The following is a 22,648-nucleotide window of genomic DNA, read 5'->3' as shown; positions in this document are numbered from 1 at the left end:
CAGTAAATGTCCTATATATATATATATATATATATATATATATATATAGATAGATATATTGTCACGAAAAGACAAATGAAGATGCACCCGGCGTCGGCGAGACAGACAGTTGTACAAGATCGCATATACAAAACTCAAGCCGGCCTCAGCCTCTACTACTTCTTCAGCTCCCACTTCTTGCCGAGCGCGCGCTCCATCACTTCTTTCTTAGCGCTGGTGCGGGACACCTAGCGGCAATATATATATATATATATATATATATATATATATATATATATATATATATATATATATATATATATATACATATATACATATATATATATATATATATACATATATATATATATATATGCACGCTGTTCTGCAGGCCATGCAAAACACTTGAATACAAGTATTTTATGGAGTACGCACGGATTTATCGGATACATTTACGACTTCCGCTGCGAAGCCAGAGGGTTGGCAACAATTGCGCCTCAGCAACTCATTTCTTGCTCTTCCTCTTATACCTCTGCCTGCCTCGCCGAGACTTGCGTAACGTAAGCATTTTCTGCGTGCATTCCGCTTGCACTTCTAACGCTTTAACACGTCTTGTAACTCAGCAACATACCTTGCGTAATAATCTCGACATTCTCGGCTCTATTATTTGCTCATTGTTTGACTTCTGTATTTCATTAATTGAGTTTCTTGTTGCACTTGCTGTCACTGTTCTTTCAGATTTCTGTTTTGTATTTCTGTTTTGTGTCATTTGTGTAGCACAAGTGCCCAATACTAAGCGTAGAGCTGTCCTTCGGAACTTTCAGAAAATAAATAAATGAAATGAAATGAAACTGTTCTCACCAATAAAAGACAAAATGGGGGGTTTCACAGATCATACCTTTCTTATTTTCTTATCACAGAATTTGTCATTAAGCAACACCATGATGACTAGTTGGAAGTGATAAGTGGATAACATGAAGGGAGGTCACAAAATTTATTCAATCTCTCTCAATGCTGCTGATCAATTTGACAAAATTAAGGAACGCCTTGATTGACATGAACAACATATGAATAAGTTGAAGCGTAAGGCGCAATGTACTCACTAAACAAAAATGTTTTACCCTCATTGAGGCTAACCGAAAGAGAATTTGTTGTGTTGATATGAATTCCCAATCTAATAATAGCAAAACAGAAGAAAATGAAAGTTTTTATATGTATCCGTGAGCTCTGCTACCTGTAACGATAAGTGAAATCTGGTATACTATTGATAGTGATGTATTTCGGTGACCTCACAGGAAAACATTCTATGCGATTAGGTCACCAAGACGCGGGAGTCATGTGTCGTTCAAATATCGAACACATATTTGGGATATACTGGTTAAATATTCCAGTGCAACGGCACGTTACGAAGTAATGTGCGCTAATGCTCTGCATGTGCTATTTGCTGCATGCTACCTCCTCAAGGGCTGTAGCATGCAGCAAAGTCAATTTTAAGAAGGAAGCCTGACAAACAATGAACAAAGTATATTAGAGCTTGGGGGCCTCTGGCTCTGCGAAGCCAAAGAAGACAAGGGTCACTCAAGCCGCGTCTGTGTGGCTTTTCCCTCTATCTCCTCTATTCACTTTTTGTGTATATTGAAATCACTGAAAAGAAAAAAAAGAACAATGTCAACAATATATATATTTTTTTCTTGTTCATTGTATCAACGTTTTCTTTATCTCAAATGTAATTGGGTGATACAAGAGACACAAAGAAGCTTGCAGTCACGTTATCACGACAGCCTCCTGACAATCTCCCAACCTCTTTCTACTACTTCGATGATGAATTACTTCTCGAAGTTGCGCAGACGTGAGAACCCAATCAAAGCAACTAACTGCTGTGCACCTGTCACTCGTTTTATGTTGGACCTATTTTGTTTTCATCTCCAGTTCAGGCCCCTTTCTGTTTGGTCGATATCGTTCTGAAGAAAAAAAAAACCATGTCAAACACAGGGGCAGGTGGCAATGTCCGAGGATATTATGGAGCACAAAACACTACAGCAAAAAGGGGCACAAGTTCTGCTTCAGGCGAATATCCATGTCAGTCCATGTTCGGCACCTAATCTATCATAAGCGGAAGCAGGACCCAGTGCCAGAGGGAAGAGTATAAAACTATGGTGAAACACCGGCTTGCAAAAGTTGTGAGAGTGGCTCCAATATCCATCACTGAGTGAAACTACCTCTCCAAGAATCTCTGCAATGACAGCCTCGTAGCAGTGTACCTCATAGTATGATGTTGAGTTTCTCTAGGAAAATGAGCCAATTGACGTACGTTCTAGAGTGGGGCAAACGAGACATCACCGGCACAATTTCCTGGTTTGCCGTTCCCCTTTGTAACAGTTTACTTTGAGTATGGAAATTCAGACATCGGCTGTGATATATGACAGCTGGCAACTTGAGTTTTTTTTTTTCTCTGGACATCAGTAAACTATGGCTAAGCGTTTTTATATGTGGCGACTTTTTTCGTTTAACAGCCATACAAAAGAAGTTACGACAGAACTTATCTCACCATCAGGTTGATGGTAATGCGACTAATATTCGTGCCATATATTGAAAGACGGTATTTTTTATGCGTCTTCACTTAACGTCGGCAGTGGTCAATCACAGACTTACTCGCCGTGGTTGCTTTGCGGCTATGGTGGTGAACGGCTAAGCATGAAGTCACGGCATCAAATCTGGGCCATGGCGGCCGTGTTTTGATGGCGGCAAAATGGAAGAGCACCAATTTATCGCGCAGTGCGTGCACGTTAAGGAACCCCAGGGTGTATAGTTTGTTCCGGAGTCATTCACTACGGTATGACCCTAAGCCTGGTCGTGGTTTGGGCATGTAAAACCAGAAATTAAATTTTTAATTTTAGACTTCCGATTATTCAGCAAGTTGGTAAATACTCCAATATTGTCCCTCTTTGTTCTGGCGGACGCATGCTAAGGTGGGAATGAGTGTGGTGGTATGAGGGCGGCTGTATTACGCCAACACAGAGACAACAATGAAATGATGAAGAACGAAAGACATCGTTGGAACGACAAATTCCATTAAATGACAATTCCTAAAATGTGACGATGCTATCAAGACGTCAAGTTGGCGACAACAACTTGAAGAGAATGGGGTGAAGACAATGACGGTATGATGACACCCGGACGACGAAGTTCGACTGAGAACGCGAGTGCGACCGCAATTGCATGGTGACGACAGACAATGGACCAAGACCATTGATAGCGACTGTGTGGGGATGACACAATCACTTTGTTGATATGTCAAATGGCTGCACAATCACAATTCAATGACGAACGCATCTATAGGATAGATGAATAAGAATGGATGTCGATCGCTCGACGAAGGTGGTATGACGACGACAGCGTGACGACAATTGAATGGCTTTACTAAAGTGAAGGTAAAGCGAGAGTGTGACTACGGCAATGGTATGACGACGTCCATGTAATGAGGATGGCGTGACAACGACAGCATGACGAGAGTGGTATGTCGAAGTTAGAATGACGAAGATGAGACGACAGCGACGGGATCACGACGGGGGTGTGACAACAAACGTATGACGATGAAACAATAAAGACGACGGCGGGACAAAGCTATGAGGACAACGAATGAGGAATAGTTTATTACGACAATGACGTGACGAAGGACCGTATCATGAAGCCGGTATGACAACAATGACGTGACAACCGCAGCGTGAAGACGACGGCTTTACGCGAGTCGAGTGTGGATGATTGGGTGACGACAGTGACACGACTGCAACGACATTAAGACGACTTGATGATAACGAATGCTTACTAGTGACTATGATTTCGATTCACTGACAACGACGACAGACAACGGCGGCATATTGTCGAATAAATGAGGGCACAGTAATTAGGATAGACTGATGTAGCATTGATATCGATGGAACAACGAAGGCGGCATGACGGCGGCGGCATGACAACGATGGGACGACGTTGCTGTTGTGATAACCATGGTAAAATGACAGCTTGATGACGTCAGTATAAGGACAATGGTGTGACGGCGAGTGAGTGAGGACGATGGCGTGAAGTGACCGCATTGTGGAAGATGGACTTTGAAGTTAGATGAGAAAACGGCCGAGACCGCCTAACGACGATGGTATGATAACGAATTCATCATACGACGCTGGCATGACAGCGTTATGAGCAGGATGGGACGACGGCGAGTTCACCCATATGACGGTAGTTGCAGTATGTCTATGTAGAGAAGCCTATATGACGAAGTTGGCGTGACGCCGATTGCATGACGAGAGGGGTATGACAAAGATTGAGTGACGGCAGTGAAACAACCGCATTTGCATCAAGACAGTTGTGGGACAACAAATGCATGACGAGTGTATGACGACGGCGTGACGCGAGTTGGAATCCAAACCTACAGTTACAACAATTGCTATAAGCACATAAAGCACAATTACAATGAGTACAAGCGCATAAATAGCGGCACAAGCTATGAGAAAGCCTGGATCATTGGGTCAGCGTAGAAACGGTGATGACGACATCACGAAAGCCCGAAGCTGCAACGACGACGATAGAACCACCAAGACCGCATCATAACCACTTGCTTATTCCTAGTGCCTTAAACTGGTGGATAGCTTGGACCACCGTCTCTGCATGAGAGGCCTGATAGATAGATAGATAGATAGATAGATAGATAGATAGATAGATAGATAGATAGATAGATAGATAGATAGATAGATAGATAGATAGATAGATAGATAGATAGATAGATAGATAGATAGATAGATAGATAGATAGATAGATAGATAGATAGATAGATAGATAGATAGATAGATAGATAGATAGATAGATAGATAGATAGATAGATAGATAGATAGATAGATAGATAGATAGATAGATAGATAGATAGATAGATAGATAGATAGATAGATAGATAGATAGATAGATAGATAGATAGATAGATAGATAGATAGATAGATAGATTCAACACAACTGAAGCTGCCAGGAAATACTAATCGCAATGAAGTTATAATAAAGAACTCGTGTTCATAACTATAAAAATTTCACCGACGATTAGCATGCACCCTAAAGCGAAATTTCAGCGCAGCTGTATACGTGTTTTCATTTCGAGGTATATTGGCTGTCGCAGGCAACCGGTCACGTGCGGCGCGTTCGAAACGGAGCGCAGTGTAGCGCCACAGCCCCTCTAATCAGGCGATTGCGACAAGAAACGCGTAAGTGAGGCGTGGGCGCGATTAACAGCAGTCAGCATAGACAGACTTCCGCTGAAGCAGCTTTGTTTGCATACAGACCACGCGCGCTCGTGTGGCGCCACCTCGTGGCTATATTCGCCGCAAACCCACTCTTGCGCGGCATTACGCTTTTCTTCTCACGGTTTCGCCAAACCCGCCAGCTCGACTTTCCTCCTTGCGATTTCTTCGGTATCGCCGTCTTTCATCCGCGCTCCGCATTCGCTGTTTAATGCTTTTACTTCAATCATTCACTATGTATGAAATGTATGCACAAAGCAGATATCCTTCACAAAGTTCAAACTAACACTCTCACCCTATTAATGCTCTTCACCTTCGGATAGCGTAACAAATCTCACTGCTCCACCTGATCGGAGATAAGGGCAGATACAGAACACATTCTGTACTCATCTATGTCATTACCTCTCCTTATTTCCCTTAACCTCCCGCTACTTCCTGAAGTGCTTGGGTTCACTCGGACTCGGCGGATCAACAACGGGTCTTAAGGAAACTAGCGCTCTTCTTTATCGGGCCTTAACGCTGGCCCTAAATGAAGTTTTTTTTTTTTTTCTTTCCTTTGTTCACTCGGTTACAAGGACGCCGAGGGACGACGCTGACGCTCGCCGCAGGAGCGGGTGCCTAAGAGCTGAGCTCTAAAATCTAGAAATGGGTAGACATACTCCTTCCTTGGTGTATATGCGAAAAATTGAGGACACTTAAGCACTTATCAGTTGTGAATGTAAGAGCATTAATGTCGAACTGAACGCCGCTGAGCGGTCCTTCTAGTTATGAAATACTCCCGGGCAAGCGAGCACGTTGAGACGCTTGGCCGACTTGGTACGTTTTGAATTTGCTTTACAGAGGCGTAACTATAACGCAGGCAAGTGCTTGGCACGGACAGAGAACGCGCGGATAACACATGCTTCGGAGAGCGAAACCGAGTGTGACGCGGCTTCGCGGTGAAGTCATCTCCCATCGCGCAACACCTGGCGCGCTATCGCCCGGAAGGTAGTCCCTTTCGCTTACTCTTTTCGATCGGGGCGCCCTCGTGACGAGGCGTCGCAGCCAGTGGGAAATTAGGTTGCCGTTTTTCGCTTGTGCAAACGACAGACTTTTGCTCAATGGGCCATTAATTGCTTTCGCATCAAAACAGGGTTCGCCCGCACATTCCGAGTTTCACGTAGCGCTTTTATTGCACGCCCACTTCAGCTGTTTTGAGCTTATTTATGGGCCATTCCACGCGCAACATCCAAGACACCAAAAGCGACCATCGCCGATTTTCTTGGAAAAAATGCTGCTAGACGGCTGTCGTGTGAATAAGGTTTCATCAATGAAAAAAAAAAATTCTTTGACGCCGTGAGCTCCCTTTGAAGTTTCCACGAAGAAGCGAAAATTGGTTGAAAGACAATTTATTTTACTCAAGTCTGAAACTACATGGAATCAATAATCTTATTTTAGAGTACTCTGTTGGCATCGTTCTTTTATATGGCATGATCATTGAATAAACTTTAGATTGTTGCGCATTTATTAGGCTCAGTAAAAGAGCTTGAACAAGTTGCGTTTTCGAAAATATCTTGCATAAACTGCCCAATTTGTTCAGTTACAATAATTTGCCCCCTTTTTGCCTGTTGCTATAGTGTATGTTGAAATAATTAGAAATTAATAAAAATGTAATTTTTGAGAAGAGCACCTTCAAGACAGGCAAGAAATGAATCGGGTGGAATTTAAGCATGAAGAGCTACGAAGTTACGAAGATACGTCTGATAGCTCAATGTACGCAGCGACCACTTAGCTTGTGATTTATAAAACTCTATTCCAGAAAAATTTGAAGTCAGCAAGCAATACAACCAGTAGGCACTGCCTAACTCAATCGTCACTGCGCAATCCCCATGTGCTGCCAAAAAGTTTTTCGGCTCACATATGCACTTCGGCTCTTTGGCAAACGTACAATCGCTATGTCGGCTATGTCGCTTGGTGTCAACCTAAACACATCGGAAATGCTTTATTTTCGTTTCGCTAACCACTTGCCATATTTTTTGGCTTGGGGATATTTCCTTGGCAGGCATAGCATCCACGTGAGTGTTTTTCAGTGGGAGGTAATCGCTAACTTTGACACCTCTACTATGCGGATGCTGAATAATCGCACGGTCACTTCTTTTGTGCTGTTTCACACAAGAGGGACGAGGCTGTGAACCGGGACGCCGACGCTTATCGCTAGACATCACAGTGCCATAACTGGAAAATAATTGTTATTTTTATTGGTTGATTTCCGCTTTTTCATCAGCTCATGTTCACCTCTACAACACAAGCTTTGATACCCAGATTAGAGCCTGCTTAGAATTAATGCACATTTTTTCACTTGAACTTCTTCAATCCTTGATTATGAGGTGATGACAACAGGAATAGTTGAAACCATCGCCAAGTGGTGAAATAGTCGCGTTCCTTTAATAGCGGTTGCCATGCCGAATCTCAAACAAGGCTCTCTTTTTTTCCTCGCATTTTGGAAATATGTGCATTGCTGCTGAAGAGTATGTACTCCGACCCTAAAACGTATGTACTACGAGTGTATGATACTCCAGACAGTCAGAAACAACAATGAAATACCACACAAATACCTATCCAGAGTGGCGTAGCTTATTGCGAAAATAGACAACTACGCGGTATATTGTGGCTTGTGTATTGACCCGGTGGTACGACTGCGGTGTGTCCAACAGTACGCAAATAATTTTCCGGGAAATTAAGCACCATGAAGGCGTTGTGTTGATTTAGGTTAAACATCGGTTCTCGAAAGTAGTGAGCCTGCTGCTTACTGATGAAATGGTGGATCTTAAGCTGATTAAACACGTCTGTGAACTTTTCAGAAAACTCTTTGTGCATCAAAACAATGGTTTCGAGTGTGCATTGGACTCAAACTTATTCATTACCGGAAATATATGTTGTCTTTGCTCTCGATGGGATGTGCAAGATTTTCTTAATGCAGATTGTCCCCCTGATTTGTACCGGGGCAGGATGCACGCTTGCCAAAAATGCAATTGTTGTTATCAAGTGGACATTCAAATGTAGCCAAGAGTTCTACAGCTACCTCGTTGAGGGCACTAAAATAAAGCAATAATTTGAAGTTCTGATGACTCATGCACGAACACACCGATGTGTGCAGCTTCAACCAGCCAAAACACAGTGTGGAGGGCGCAAAGCGGTGAACATTGAGAAGCCCCACTTCAAATTCCACACTTCACGTTCATCCACTTCACGTTGAGCAACAATAGTTGCTTCAAGTGGCCTTTCAAATTGTCCTTTTTCGCTGGTAGGCAATAACACACTGAGTCATCCTCATAAAATTTGCTTTGATCGATGACTGCACTTCTTTGCTAAATGGGCGACTCCACCATTGTTCCCGAGTGCCTAGAAACCCACTATAAGTCTTGACTTTCATTGCTTCGTGAACTTGTTGTTCTGATGCACCGACGAACTCCATCATTTTGGTTAAAGATAGGCGCTCTTTTTTTTTCCTCCGCTTTGTTCTTGAGCAAACTACTTTTTCAGGTCTTGCATCAAGCAGACATTGCCTTCCAGGAGGAGTTCAGCGCCTTCGTGTTTATCGCAGGTAGGCTGTGGAAACGGTTAAGGTACGTAGCCGTTATTCCCTTCGCGTTTTCTGCCAATGTTTCCACTTTCTTTGCGTGCAACAGTCGCCCACCGCTGAAATTGTTTCCTTTTGCCGCTGCTGCAAACGCTTCCTTCTGAGGCCCCCTTTTCTGTCCCAGCAGCACCAACTTCAGGTTCACTTTCACTACCTCCAGACAGATCGTCGAGATCTGGTGCCAGTACTACCAAATTTATCATCGTTTTAGTATTATGTAACTGCCGCTTGCAAGCTTCACAAATTCAATTTCCCGGAACTAGGCCGAGGAAAGGGTGGACATCAACAACGGCCAGTGTGGTGACTGTACACCCCCTGCAGTGTTTGGAATGTCTGAAAGATGGGTCCGAGCACAATTTCGAAGCGATTTTAGAATAGTATCGGTGAAGGCAAAGTTGCTTGTGTTGCTTACGAATCGTCGCATCGTCACCCAGGCTTCTCTTTAAGCGCAGCGCAAGGCGTCGAACTATGTAGGTCAAACGACGCACAGTTGTCAGTTGCTGCTCGCTGCAGTAAAACGTTTTATGGCAGTGTCTTGGCCCGGAAGAGCGTGGCGGAAGTTCGCGTCCTGAAAAATAGTGCCAAGTCTACTTCTAAGCCTCTATAAATAAGCGCGTCTTAGCTGCTCGGCATTCTGTTGGTCTCAGTGTCTAATATTTTTACTTTTGTGAGATACTTAAAAACATGCCGCAGTGTGAATGAGATGATTAGAAAGCCTCAGTCTGTTGATGAGAACATCACGTAATTTATACAGCATGCATTGTTTAAGATGGGGCCTTCAGATATAAGCCTCGTGGAAAAATCGGAATCAATTCGAGTGCTCCAGCTTAACTGCCCAAAGATTACAAATCGCAAGTTAATGCTAGCAACATTTTCTTACCTTTATCGTCATCTTGCCTTCATAATTGGAAGACATTGATGCTGGAAGGCGTGGTTCTAAAGTCTGCATTTCACATCCGTTGTTAAGGTTTTGGACCGAGTCCAGTGTCTGATTATTCCCGACGTCCTTTCTCTGCGACTTCGCTTGTACGCTTGCCATTGAAAGCCGCTCAAAGGAAGCCTTGTTTGCAGCACTCTGCGTCTCTCAAGTGATCATACTATCCTAACCTGACAAAGACATGTATATAAGTGTACGGGTAATGGAATATTCCAGGAAAGGCTGAGGAAAAACGTGTTTCGCGGTTCTTTCAGCACCGAACTAGCGAAAAAAAGCAATGTTGAAGATTTTTATATGCAGTATTTATATATACTAACCGCCATCTGCTGGGTGGCAGACTGCAAGGAAAAGAGCAGCCGACAAGGAACAGAAGACATTGCGACCAGCGGCACGTGTGCTGTACCTAATAGTGTTATTGGTTGTAGACTTGAAAAGTTTTCGCTTGCATCAAACAAGATTTCCTGCAGTAAAAATTTCTAAATCCCAAGCTAAGCGATCGAATCATATATTGAGCCATCTCACATATCCCTACCTGGAGGGCCTTAATGGTTTAATTTCACCTAAATCTGGAAAACAATGTCATTTTAGCCAAACATTGGAGGTTCTTTCTAAAAAATATATTTTTTGTAAGGAAGAAGAACAAGAAACAAGCAGTAGAGGGCGGCTATCATCGATGTAGGACGCGAGCGCAGATCACGAGCGGTTGACGCCAAGACCATTGTTTCCTTGCGACTACGATGGTTTTCGTCAGTTGCTTGTCGTCAATAAATCCCCTTATCAGAGGGGTGGTGGTGCGGGGTACCCTTTCCAAACCTGGAGCTCCGAAGCTGGACGTTGCCCACTGCCGCCCCGACAATGCCTCATGACGCCACCCAGCAAGATGCGGCCCAATCTCCGCCGGTCATCGTGTCAAGCGTGCAGTGCCACAGCGATCCTGCTTTCTTTAGCGGCACCAATGACCATGACGCAGAAGATTGGCTGTCGTAGTTTGAAAGGGTGCGCGCTTACAATAAGTGGGACGATGCTACGAAACTACGCAACGTCCTGTTCTACCTAACAGACGTCGCAAGTACATGGTTCCGCAACCATGAATCTGACTTCGCCACTTGGACTACTTTCAAGACCAGCTTCGCGGAAGTGTTTGGTCGTCCCGCAGTGCCCAAGCTTCGTGCTGAACAGCGTCTACGCGGGTGAGCACAGCAGCAGGGCGAGAACTTCGCGAGCTATATCGAAGACATCATTGACTTGTGCAAGTGCGTGAATCCTTCCATGATTGAGCAAGACAGGATCAAGGACATCATGAAAGGCATAGACGATGACGCCTCTCATATGTTGGTAGCTAAGCACCCACACACCGTGTCTGAACTCGTTAGCTGGTGCCAGAGCTTCGACAAACTTCGTAGGCAACGCGTCTTAGATCTGCGGTAGACGTTACCAGATCATCGCATTGGCCATCGGCGGCGACCCCATGGCGCTCCTGGCAGAGATGAAGGAGATTATGCGTGAGGAGGTTACTCGACAGCTTTCGTTCATGCCAGCAACGCAAGCGCCTATGCACTAACTGTCTCGGGCCATCCGACAGGTCATACAGGAGCAGGTCGACGAGGCTTTGCTGTCTATCTGCCAGCCAACTCGTGTCGCCGCGCCGCTATTATCTGGGGTGACGTCTGCCACCCCGCAGACTCCTGTCGCTGAGCCCCTGACGTATGCGAATGCCGTCATAAAGCCACGCCCTCTGTCGGTGTTGACCCCTCAGCCACCAATTCAACCGCCAGCGACACCACCTTTCGAGGCACAGCCACAGTACGCAAATCATTGCCGCACTGCAGACAACCGACCGATCTGCTACGCTTGCGCAACTCCGGGTTATGTTGCCCACTTCTGTCGCCGGCGTTTAGCGGTGGCCACCAGTGCACCGATATATCCGGGTTACCGCTCCCGACCTCCTTATCCCACGCAGCCTGCGGAGCGTCGCGTATATTTCAGAACAAGTTGACGATATGGATTCAGCGCGGAGTCATCACGCCTTCTTGCAGCCCCTGGTCCTCTCATGATGTACTGGTAAAAATAAAGGTGGCTCTATTGGTTTCTGTGTGGACTACCGGCGCCTCAACAAGATTACGCGCAAAGACGTTTGTCCTTTTTCTCGTATACACGATGCCCCCGGCTGCCTTCAAGGTGCCAATTTTTTTCTTCCACGACTTGCGATCCCGATACTGGTAGGTCCCTAAGGCGGAGTGTGATCGTCCGGAGACGATGTTTGTTACACCGGATGGGCTGTATGAATTTACAGTGATGTCTTTCGGGCTTTGCAATGCGCTAGCAACATTCGACAACGGATGGTATTTTACGTGGTCTCACATGAAATATATGTCCTTGCTATCTCGAGGACGTCGTCGTGTTCTCCCCCAATTTTGTCTGAAATCTCGCTGGCTTACGCACGATTCTCCGCTTGCTTACGAACGCACGCTTTCAACTCAACCTGAAGAAATATCACTTCGGGGATCGCCGTCTCATCATCCTCGGCCACATTCTTATTTATTTATTTTATTTATTAGTACCTCAAAGGCCCCATTGAAGGGGTATTACATGAGGGGGTGGAATTTCAGCAGTACATTCCCTCTATGGACGATCTGAGTGAGGATGAGTCGATCTGATCAACGATGGCGTTTGGCAGGTCATTCCAGTCCCTTGCTGTACGGACGAAAAATTATGACAGATGCGCATTTCCTCGTTAGTAACCTGTGATATATGAAAAGACCGACTTAGATCAGGTGTCAAATGGATGCCTAAATACTTGTAAGTTGATACTGAAGCGATTTCTGCATTCCCGATTAGATATCTTGAAAATGGTTGTGAGTGACGTCGGTGGAATGATAGCAGAGATGTTTTCTTTTTACATTTAAGGACATTAGCCATGAATTACACCAGGTTAGTACGTGCTGAATGTCAGACTGAAGAAACAAAATGTCATCGGTGTTAGTAATAGGCCGGTAGACAACGCAATCATCAGCGAATATGTGAATGTTAGGACATATGTTAGCCGGCAATTCATTAATATATATGAGAAAAACAAGGGGGCCCAAGACGGTGCCCTGAGGTACCCCAGATATAACAGAGGAATAAGAAGATGAACATTTATTAGCAAAGACAAACTGCTGCCGATTAGTGAGGAAGCTGCGTATCCAATTAAAAAGATCTTCGTTAAGATTGAGACGAGAAAGTTTTAGGAATAGTCGTTTGTGAGGAACTTTGTCAAAAGCTTTTCCAAAATAGAGGAAGAGGGCGTCAATGGGAATGCTAAGGTCAATGCTAGAGCTAAGGTCGTTAATAAAGAGGGCTAACTGCGTTTTGCAAGATAAACCTTTTAAAAAGTCATGCTGGTTAAGCTGGAAGAAGCTGACGGAAAATAGAAATTTTATAATTAGAAAGAAAATTATATGTTCCATTAGTTTAGAAATGATACATGTGATAGATATTGATCGATAATTATGGCAGGAAGATGAAAGCTCTTTTTTGGGGACTGGGATGACTTTGCCTATTTTCCAGTCGTGGGGTATTTTGGCTGATGAAAGGGATCGCTGAAAGATATGAGACAATATGGTGCTAGTTGCATGTTTTGTATTTTTTAACACTTTAGTATTAATTCTGTCAACACAAGCTAAGGCGGTTAATTTCAAAGAGTCGATTATTTCGACAATGCCATCAGGTTCGAAGCTGAAGTCCGACATAGGTGGAAAGTTAAAGGAGGGGAAATCGGGTAATTCGTTATCGGGTCCGTGAGTGAAAACTGAGCTGAATGATAAATTCAAAACTTCCGCAACATCATGATCTTCAATTGGATTATTATCATCGTCACACAGTGCTATATTTCTGATGGGGTTAGGATTGATAGACTTCCAGAATTGACGTGGGTTTGTACGAATCGTGTCGGGTAGAGTAGAAGAAAAAAATGAGTGTATAGTTACGTATACATGTAGGTTATAGGATCTTTCTGCTTCGTAATAATTTTGCCACGTGGTGGGGTTATTGTTTCTTTTTTTTGCGGTTCGGAAAAGTCTTTTCTTCTTGTTATTCATGCGTTTTCGCACGGAATTGAACCAAGGTGATTCATGGCGCTCATTTACGGTGATGGTAGGTATACATTTTTCAATTAGAGCGTGCATTTTGTTTTTGAACAGTAGCCAATTAGTTTCAGGAGCGCGATTATGAGAGTTGGTTAGAAACCAGGTTCGGAACGCATCAAGTTCACTGTTGATTCTTTCATAGTCTCCTTTGTCATAATGTGTGATTGTTTTAGTTATTTTTGGGGGTGCGGTAAGTGTTTGGAAAACGGGGCGTGTATTACTGAGTTGCCACTGAGCTAGAATTCAAAAATAGAATAGTCTCCAAAGATAGAATTCTCCCTGACTCGTACAAACTGCGTGCTGTTGCCGAGTTTCTGAAGTCTTCTGCCATCAAAAAGCTTAGGAGCTTTGTCGGCTTGCCTCCCATTTTCGTCACTTCGTCCGAAATTTAGTCTTGATCATAGCACTGCTTAGTAAGCTCCTTGCCGGCCCTAGCGACCTCTCTCACAGGACATCGGCCTGCGACGACGCCTCTGCGACACTGCGCCGCCTACTTACTTCGCCCCCAATGCTACACCATTATGACCCTGCTGCGCCAACCGAAATACAGACAGACGCCTGTGGTATCGGCCTTCGCTCAGTTCTCACACAACGCAAGCCCGGCTTCCCTGAGTACGTTGTGACATATGCAAGCTGTACCCTAAACAAGGCGGAAGCAAATTATTTGATCTTCGAAAAAGAGTGCTTTGCAATGTTATGGGCGCTAGGAAAATTTCAGCCCTAGTTTTACGGCAGTCCTTTCGACGTTGTACCAGACCATCATGGCCTCTTCCCTAAAAGAACCCTCAAGTCGCCTCGGTCGTTGGGCTGTTCATATTATTACGATATGCTCAAGCGATGCTCAAGAAATGAGCCGCCGCGAGAACGACGACGAAGTTGGTCGGTGCGCTTGGCGCGAGCGAGTGTCAGCCTGGCTGCCTGGCTCCAGTGTAAATAGCCTGTAAATAGCCTCTTCTGTCTGTGTCTTTCCACACGCAACATTCTGGTGGAGGTCAGCGATCCCCGTCCTCACCACGGAACTCAGAAGTGGTCGGCACACCGAGCTTGTCACCATGCCTTCCGGTGACGCGCCCACCTCTGCAACGGCTTCGGCATGTCCCACTGCTCCAATCGTCACGGTCGCCCCACATCGCGACCCAGGTGTGTTCTCTGGCCTGGAGGGCCAGGATGTTGACGACTGGATCAAACTCTATGAACACGCCAGTACTAATAACAGGTGGGACCCAACGATTATGCTCGCCAATGTCATCTTTTATCTCGGCGGCACCCCACGCGTGTGGCACCAAACGCATGACGACGAGATAACCAGTTGGGACAATTTCAAAGAGAAGCTACGGGAACTGTTCGGCGACCCCATTGGGCGCAAGGCTGCCGCGAGAAAGGCTCTTGCGTCTCGTGTACAGTCATCTACGGAGCCGTACGTTTCCTACATCCTCGACGTCTTAGCTCTATGCCGCAAAGCTGACGATGGTATGTCCGAAGCCGATAAAGTGTCACATATTCTAAAAGGCATCGCCGACGACGCTTTCCATTTGCTTGTTTTCGGCAACGTCTCGACTATCGACGCCATCATCAAAGAATGCCGTCGCCTTGAGCAAGCTAAGAGCCACCGTATTACACACCACATCACACGGCTACCCAACACTGCTGCTACGTCGACATGTGAGGGTCGACCACGTCAGACCACCACCTCTGACGACGTCACCAGTATTGTTCGCCGTGAACTCGAGGCCACCTGTTCGCCAGCTTTCTCCACGACGCCTCCCGATCCGCCAGCAACCACCATTGCGTTGATCCAGGCCGTCGTCCGACAGGAATTTCAGAACATAGGTCTGAACTCTGTGTGTTCCACGTCTCAACCCAACGTTTCCCGGTTCTCTAGCGGCCCTCTTCGTCCTCGGCAGTCTTTTTCCGCCACATCTCGCCGCAACCCGTCCGATTGGCGTACCCCTGATGACCGGCCGATCTGCTTCCACTGCTGACGCATCGGCCACGTCGCTCGTCACTGCCGCAACCGATGGCCACCAACTCCTCGGACATACACCGCCGCTTATTCCCGCACCGTTGGACCTTCCGTTCCCTATACCAGCCGCCATGATTCCACTGCCGCTGATGCTCCTGCTCCGAACCTTCGGTACAGCCGCTCGCCCTCACCTCGACGCCATCAGTCTCGTTCGCCCCAACCCCGTCGCTTCTCTTCGCCGCCTATCGCCTCCCGGATCCAGCCGGAAAACTAGGCACTACAGCTTCTGGAGGTGAAGCTGCATTATCGACCCTGCCCTCAAATCCTCTGCTCACGTTACCCACGAACCGAAACCTTCTTGACGTTGACGTTGACGGCTATCCTGCCATGGCACTCATCGATACAGGAGCACATCTTTCAATTATGAGTGCTGCCTTCCGACGACGACTCAAAAAGCTCCTCACCCGAGCGTCGGCCCACGTCGTACGCGTTGCGGATGGCGGTACTGTGCCTATCATCGGCATGTGTACAGCACGCGTCAGCATTGCCGGCCGCCACACTCCTGTCCTCTTCACCGTAATTGCTCATTGCCCCCACGACCTCATTCTCGGCCTCGATTTTCTCTCCGCACATTCTGCTCTTATTGACTGCTCTTCCGGTACCCTTCGCCTTGAGTTGCCGATGCTCGCAGACCCTTCTGATGCACCCCACTGCCGCTTACGTCCCACCGGTTTTCTTCGCCTGCAGCCAAAGTCAATAGCCTACATTGAACTGTTCTCTTTCCCACCAGTTCCTGATGGCGAGTACCTCGTCACTCCTCTGCCCGACATTCCAATAAGGTATGACGTTACAGTGCCTCACAGTATACTTAATATTACTGGGAACCGCACTCGAATGCCTGTCTGTAACTTTGGATTGGCAAAGCAAATTCTACCGCAAGGTATTTGCCTTGCCACCGTTGATTGTCTCGACGACCAATACGTGGCAGCGTTATCGGCCGATGATTCTCGCGAGCTTAGCAGGCCCCTCGCGCCAGCCTCGGGTGCCGATGCCAATATAAAGAAAATGGTTGCAACGGACCTGTCATCGGCGCAGGCTGAAGAGCTTTTGCCAAGTATTATCGTCCTACCGAGATATTTTCGAAATCGACGATCGCCCTTTAGGCCAGACGCTCGCGGTCAAACATCGTATTCTTACTGGCGATGCTACGCCTATTCACCGACGACCGTATCGAGTTTCTGCGTCGGAACGCCGAGTAATTCAAGATGAAGTCAACAAAATGCTCGATAAAAACATCATTGAGCCTTCTTCGAGTCCCTGGGCGTCACCTGTGGTGTTGGTTAAGAAGAAGGACGGCACGTGGCGCTTCTGTGTAGATTACCGTCACCTGAACAGCATTACAAAAAAGGACGTCTACCCGCTCCCACGTATAGACGACGCCCTTGACTGCCTGCACGGTTCCAGCTATTTCTCGTCTATTGATCTTCGTTCGGGATACTGGCAGATTGCTGTTGACGATATGGACCGCAAAAAAACCGCGTTCATCACACCTGACGGCCTATACCAATTTAAAGTAATGCCGTTTGGATTATGCAACGCCCCTGCCACCTTCGAGCGTATGATGGACTCCTTGCTCCAAGGTTTCAAATGGTCCACATGCCTCTGCTACCTCGACGACGTCATTGTCTTCTCGCCAACGTTCGACACTCACCTTGAACGTCTCACAACTATACTTGATGTATTTCGAAAGGCGAAGGTACAACTTAACTCGTCCAAATGTCGTTTTGGCCACCGGCAAATTACTCTTCTAGGCCATCTCGTTGATGCTTCCGGAGTGCAGCCTGATCCCGACAAAACTCGCGCTGTCAGAGAGTTTCCGGTTCCGAAGACAGCCGCAGGCGTTCGAAGTTTTGTAGGGCTATGCTCGTACTTTCGTCGTTTTATTCAAGATTTTGCAACAATATAAAAGAAGTCGACACTCGCATTGATTATCGATCCGGGCGTTAGCATTCTGACGTGGATGCGCTCTCTAGATCTCTCCTGAAATCTGACGAAGGCCCACTTTCAGCGGTCGACTTTTTCCTTGATGCTCTCGCCATCACAGACATGCCTTCAGAACAGTGCAAAGGCCCATAGATTGAATGCCTCTTGCAGGTTATCAGCGCTTCTTCACCCGCTAGCGAGCTCCGCGCCCTTCGTCGCCAAGCCATGCATTTTGCAGCACTCGATGTACTACTATACCGCGGCACCTACTTCCATGCTGATCCGCAACATGCCCACGCTGGGGTGGCTGAAAGCGTATCAGTGGCTCCGCAACTGCTACTACTGGCGTGGGATGTACACATTTGTCCGTAAACATTGGCACGTGCACTTGTTTAGCTTTTTCGGGTGACCGCTTTTCACCGTCTAACAAATGTTATTGCACAGTGCCGGACGCATCCGCATGTATCGGAAGTTTCTAGAATGTTATCAATGGTTTTTTCTGCTGTCTGTGGTCAACGAAGCTTGTGCAACCTGACTGCATGTAAGACGCGAGTTGTGCAGCACTTGGTGGAAGACAGGCGGACACCAGCGATTACTCTAAGAACCTTCGATGGCTCATGCATAAAATCCGACGCGCTTACTGGCAGATCAGATTTCGACGATCACCGACCATGTTCGCCGCTGTCGCTGTGCTTTGAGTGTAACTTGCTTTTATGGACGCAAGCTCGCCCAATAAAACTCAGTTTCGTCCTTCACAGTATTGCTGCTGTCTTTTTTACCGTCACTACAACGAGACATCTGGTGGCGCTGCTTTGCGTTGATGTACCGGACGCCCCCACAAAGCCGTGACCCAAGCCCGAATGCGGAAGAAACACCAACTTCGCCAAGAACCAATGAGGTAGCCGCAGGCTGTGAGGAATGTCCCCGGAGCACGGGCTTTTGCGTGAGACGACCAGGAAGATCGTCGCCAAGGCAAAGTCAATGGCAGCCGCAGTGTCATCCATCGTTCTTCAACAGCCCAGGGAGCCACCGACCTTCCACGGATCGTCGACTGAAGATCCAGAAACCTGGCTGGAGACTTACGAATGAATGGCCGCATTCGACAGCTAGAACTGCAACGACAAGCTGCGGCATGTAAACTTTGTCTCGAAAGACGTCGCCAGTGTGGTGACACTGCATACGAGCGGGGCGCGTATGCGCGTTGGAATGAACAGTCGACGAGTCGCACTCAAGGTGACGAAAGGAAAAAGCACCTTATGCAGGCGATAACAGTACATCCCTCTTTTCCAACCACAGGAACATACATACATACATGGTACATACATACATGGTAGAGAATATATGTTACACTAGAAAAAACAAAACACCAAACCACTACTCATCAAACCCCAGTCGGATGGGTTTCTTCACTACTCTACCAAAACGCGTTACAGTGAGAGTGGGGTCACTATTGGCCACAGTGCGAGTTGGAGGCACCACTGAGTCTGTTGCAGTCGCGCCATCTGGGCTATGAGCCAATTGTGCCGCGCTAGGCTGCTCTGCGTTTTCTGGAAATTCGTAAGTTTCCATGTGCGCCCTTTCTTTTGGGAGATGGTTAAGCATTCTCCTGTTTCGGTGGAGGTCAACGCCGTCGTCTGTTCGCATTACATATGACCGCGGTTTCGGTGCTTGTGCGAAGACAGTGGCCTTGGATTGCATGTCTGTCACCCAGACCAGGTCACCTGCTTCTAGCTTGGGAAGCCGTCTTGCACGATGGCGTCGGTTGTAGTAGCGGCATTGCCGCCGCCTCACCATCCGGTCGCTGGCCCCGACATCTTTCGGGCTCCTTTTTCCCGGATTTCGATGACGTGGTAGCATTGGGACTCTTGTCCTCAGTCGCCTACCTAGAAGTATTTCCTCAGGACTGACCCCAAGAATGCCGGGCGTCGCCCTGTAATCCAACAATGCGAGATAATGGTCTTTACACGTTAGAAGGAGGTGCTTAACTCTCTGAACCATTCGCTCTACTTCCCCGTTGCCCTAAGGGTGCCTCGGACTCACGGTGGCGTGGCGAAACCCGTGTAATACAGCGAACTGTTCAAACTCAGTTGCCACGAACTGAGGGCTGTTGTCGGTCACCACGCACTCAGATTTCATCCTTGGAAAAAATACATTTCAGTCTATCGATGACCGTTCCAGACTTTGTGGAAGGAAATATGGCTACCGCAGGGTAACGTGAAAGATAGTCCACCGCAACAAGGTACGCCTGGCGGTTGATTACGCACAGATCTACTCCCACCCTCTGCTAAGGAAACGATGGTGTTGCGGTTGCTATCATGGGTTCGGCTAGTTGTTGGGCAAGTTGCGCGCAAACCGTGCACTGGTTCACGAACTGTACCAGTTCTGTGCTCAATCCTGGCCACCAGACAGAACCTTTGGCAAAACTGCGACAACCCACGATATCCTGGTGCCCATCATGCAGTCTGCACAGCACATCTGTTCTTAGAGACTGTGGGATTACAATCCTTGTTCCATTCAAAAAGAGACCATCAATAATGCGAAGGCATGCTCTATCTTGCCAGTAAGGCATGACGAAAAAAGGAACATTCGGTTTCCTTGGCCAATTGGTTTTACACAGCCTGCACAGGTGTTTTCAAACGGGATCATTTATTTGGCATTGTCTCACCCTAGATAAAAAATTGGCCCCCATTTCCAAGCCAAGCAAACAAGCCTTAGAATACGCTGTGATATCTGACACACTCGAGCCTTTTCAGAATCGCTGCGTGCAACGAGTGACTGCGAAAGGGTGTCGGCTGTGACTAGCGATTTGCCGGGAACATACTGGACCCTAAAAAGATAGCGCATTAGGCGTAGCCGGAAGCGTTGAATTCCATGGGGCAACTCATCAATGGCCATCTGGTCCAATAAAGGCACTAAAGGTTTGTGATGAGTTTGAAAGGTAACGGTTAAGCCACGGATGTACTCGTCAAATCTTTCAGCTGCCCACGTCAGCTGGCAGTCGACTGGGAGTATCACCGAGTATCACAGTCGACTGAGATCTGGGAGTATCACCGTTCTGGGTTCGTGATAGAACGAGACGCGAAAGCTATTCGTCTACGGTGACCGTCTTTCTGTGTTTGAAAAAGGACAGCTCCCAGTCCGAAAGAGGATCCGTCCGCTGAAAGGATGGTAGGAAGCGTTAAATCGTACATGACCATACACTGCGCAGACAAATCAGCGCTTTTGCTTGGTCACACCCCCACACCCATTCGCTATCTTTGTGCAAAAGAGCGCGCATGGGAGCTGTAGGTACCGCGAGGTGAGGAAAAAAGTGACTTAGGTGATTGGCCATGCCGAGCAAGCTTCTCAGTTTGGTGACATTTTTCGGTGGGTTTAGATTCTTAATAGCGCTGACCTTCACTGGATCAGGCTCAATTCCATTCACATTCAGGATATGGCCCAAAAATCTCAGTTAACTAACACCAAACAGGCACTTTTCATTGTTCAGAGTCACGTTTGCGCTAGCTTGGCGTGACATAACATCAGCTGAACGTTAGTCGTGCTGGGCTTTTGTATCACCAAATTCTAAAATGTCATCCATGACGTTGACAACACCTGGCATGCCACATAGTATTTCGGACATCCTTTTTTGGAAATACTCGGGAGCGGACGTAATTCCGAACGGTAAAAAATTATGGGGTTTTACGTGCCAAAACCACTTTCTGATTATGAGGCACGCCGCAGTGAAGTACTCCGGAAATTTGGACCACCTGGGGTTCTTTACCGTGCACCTAAATCTAAGTACACGGCTGTTTTCGCATTTCGCCCCCATCGAAATGCGGCCGCCGTGGCCGGGATTCGATCCCGCGACCTCGTGCTCAGCGGCCTAACACCATAGCCACTGAACAACCATGGCGGGTAATTCCGAATGGTAGTCTAGTAAAACACTACCTCCCGAATGGAGTCAAGAACGTAGTTATTTCTTCAGAGTACCTACTTAGTCGGACTTGATGGAACCCCGAGAAGGCGTCAAGCTTCGAAAACCATTTCGCACCCGCCAGATTGCCTAATGCTTGATGGACCGTACCGAGCGTGAAGCGCTCACGAACGACGCACGTATTTACCTTTGTGAGGTCGACGCATACTATCATTTCGCGCCACTGTTTCGTTACCAGGATTATTCCTACGCACCATTCCGTGGGGCTGTCTACTTTTCTAATTATTCCCATGGCCACGAATCTGTCGATTTCGTGCTTTAGCCTTTCCATCAGCGTAATCGACACTCGCCGCAGAACCGTTATGGCATGTTGAATTGCGCCCAGTTGCAGCCTGATAGTGTATACTCCTGGGATAGTGCCTAGACTACCACCCATGCGCGGAAAAAGTGTCTCATACCGTTGCTTGTCTGCAGTAAGTGTGTCGGCGAATTTAACGATACCTAAAGCCTCTAAGGCTGGCAGCCCGAGAAGTACGTCGCGAAGAGGGCTAACAACATTAGCACGTAACGGGCAATCCTCCGCTACCACGCAATCTCTGCGACAAATTTGCCTAGAACATTGAGCTTGTTGCTGCCAGACCCCTGTAGTGCCACGTCTGCGTTGTCCAGGTGGGTGGGTAATCCTGGAAACGTAGAAGGTAGAACCGACACTTCTGCACCCGAATCCACTTTAGCAAGGATAGACACAGAGTTTATCAGAACCTGCACTAGGGCGCTTTCCCGGCCGCGTCAATCACGCCAATGAAAGTTTCTGCGGTACCATGCTCGACAGCCGAGACGCGTAC

The sequence above is a fragment of the Dermacentor andersoni genome, chromosome 8 (assembly GCF_023375885.2).
Source record: "Dermacentor andersoni chromosome 8, qqDerAnde1_hic_scaffold, whole genome shotgun sequence".
Lineage (NCBI taxonomy): Eukaryota > Metazoa > Arthropoda > Arachnida > Ixodida > Ixodidae > Dermacentor > Dermacentor andersoni.
Note: the sequence above shows the minus strand (reverse complement) of the source record.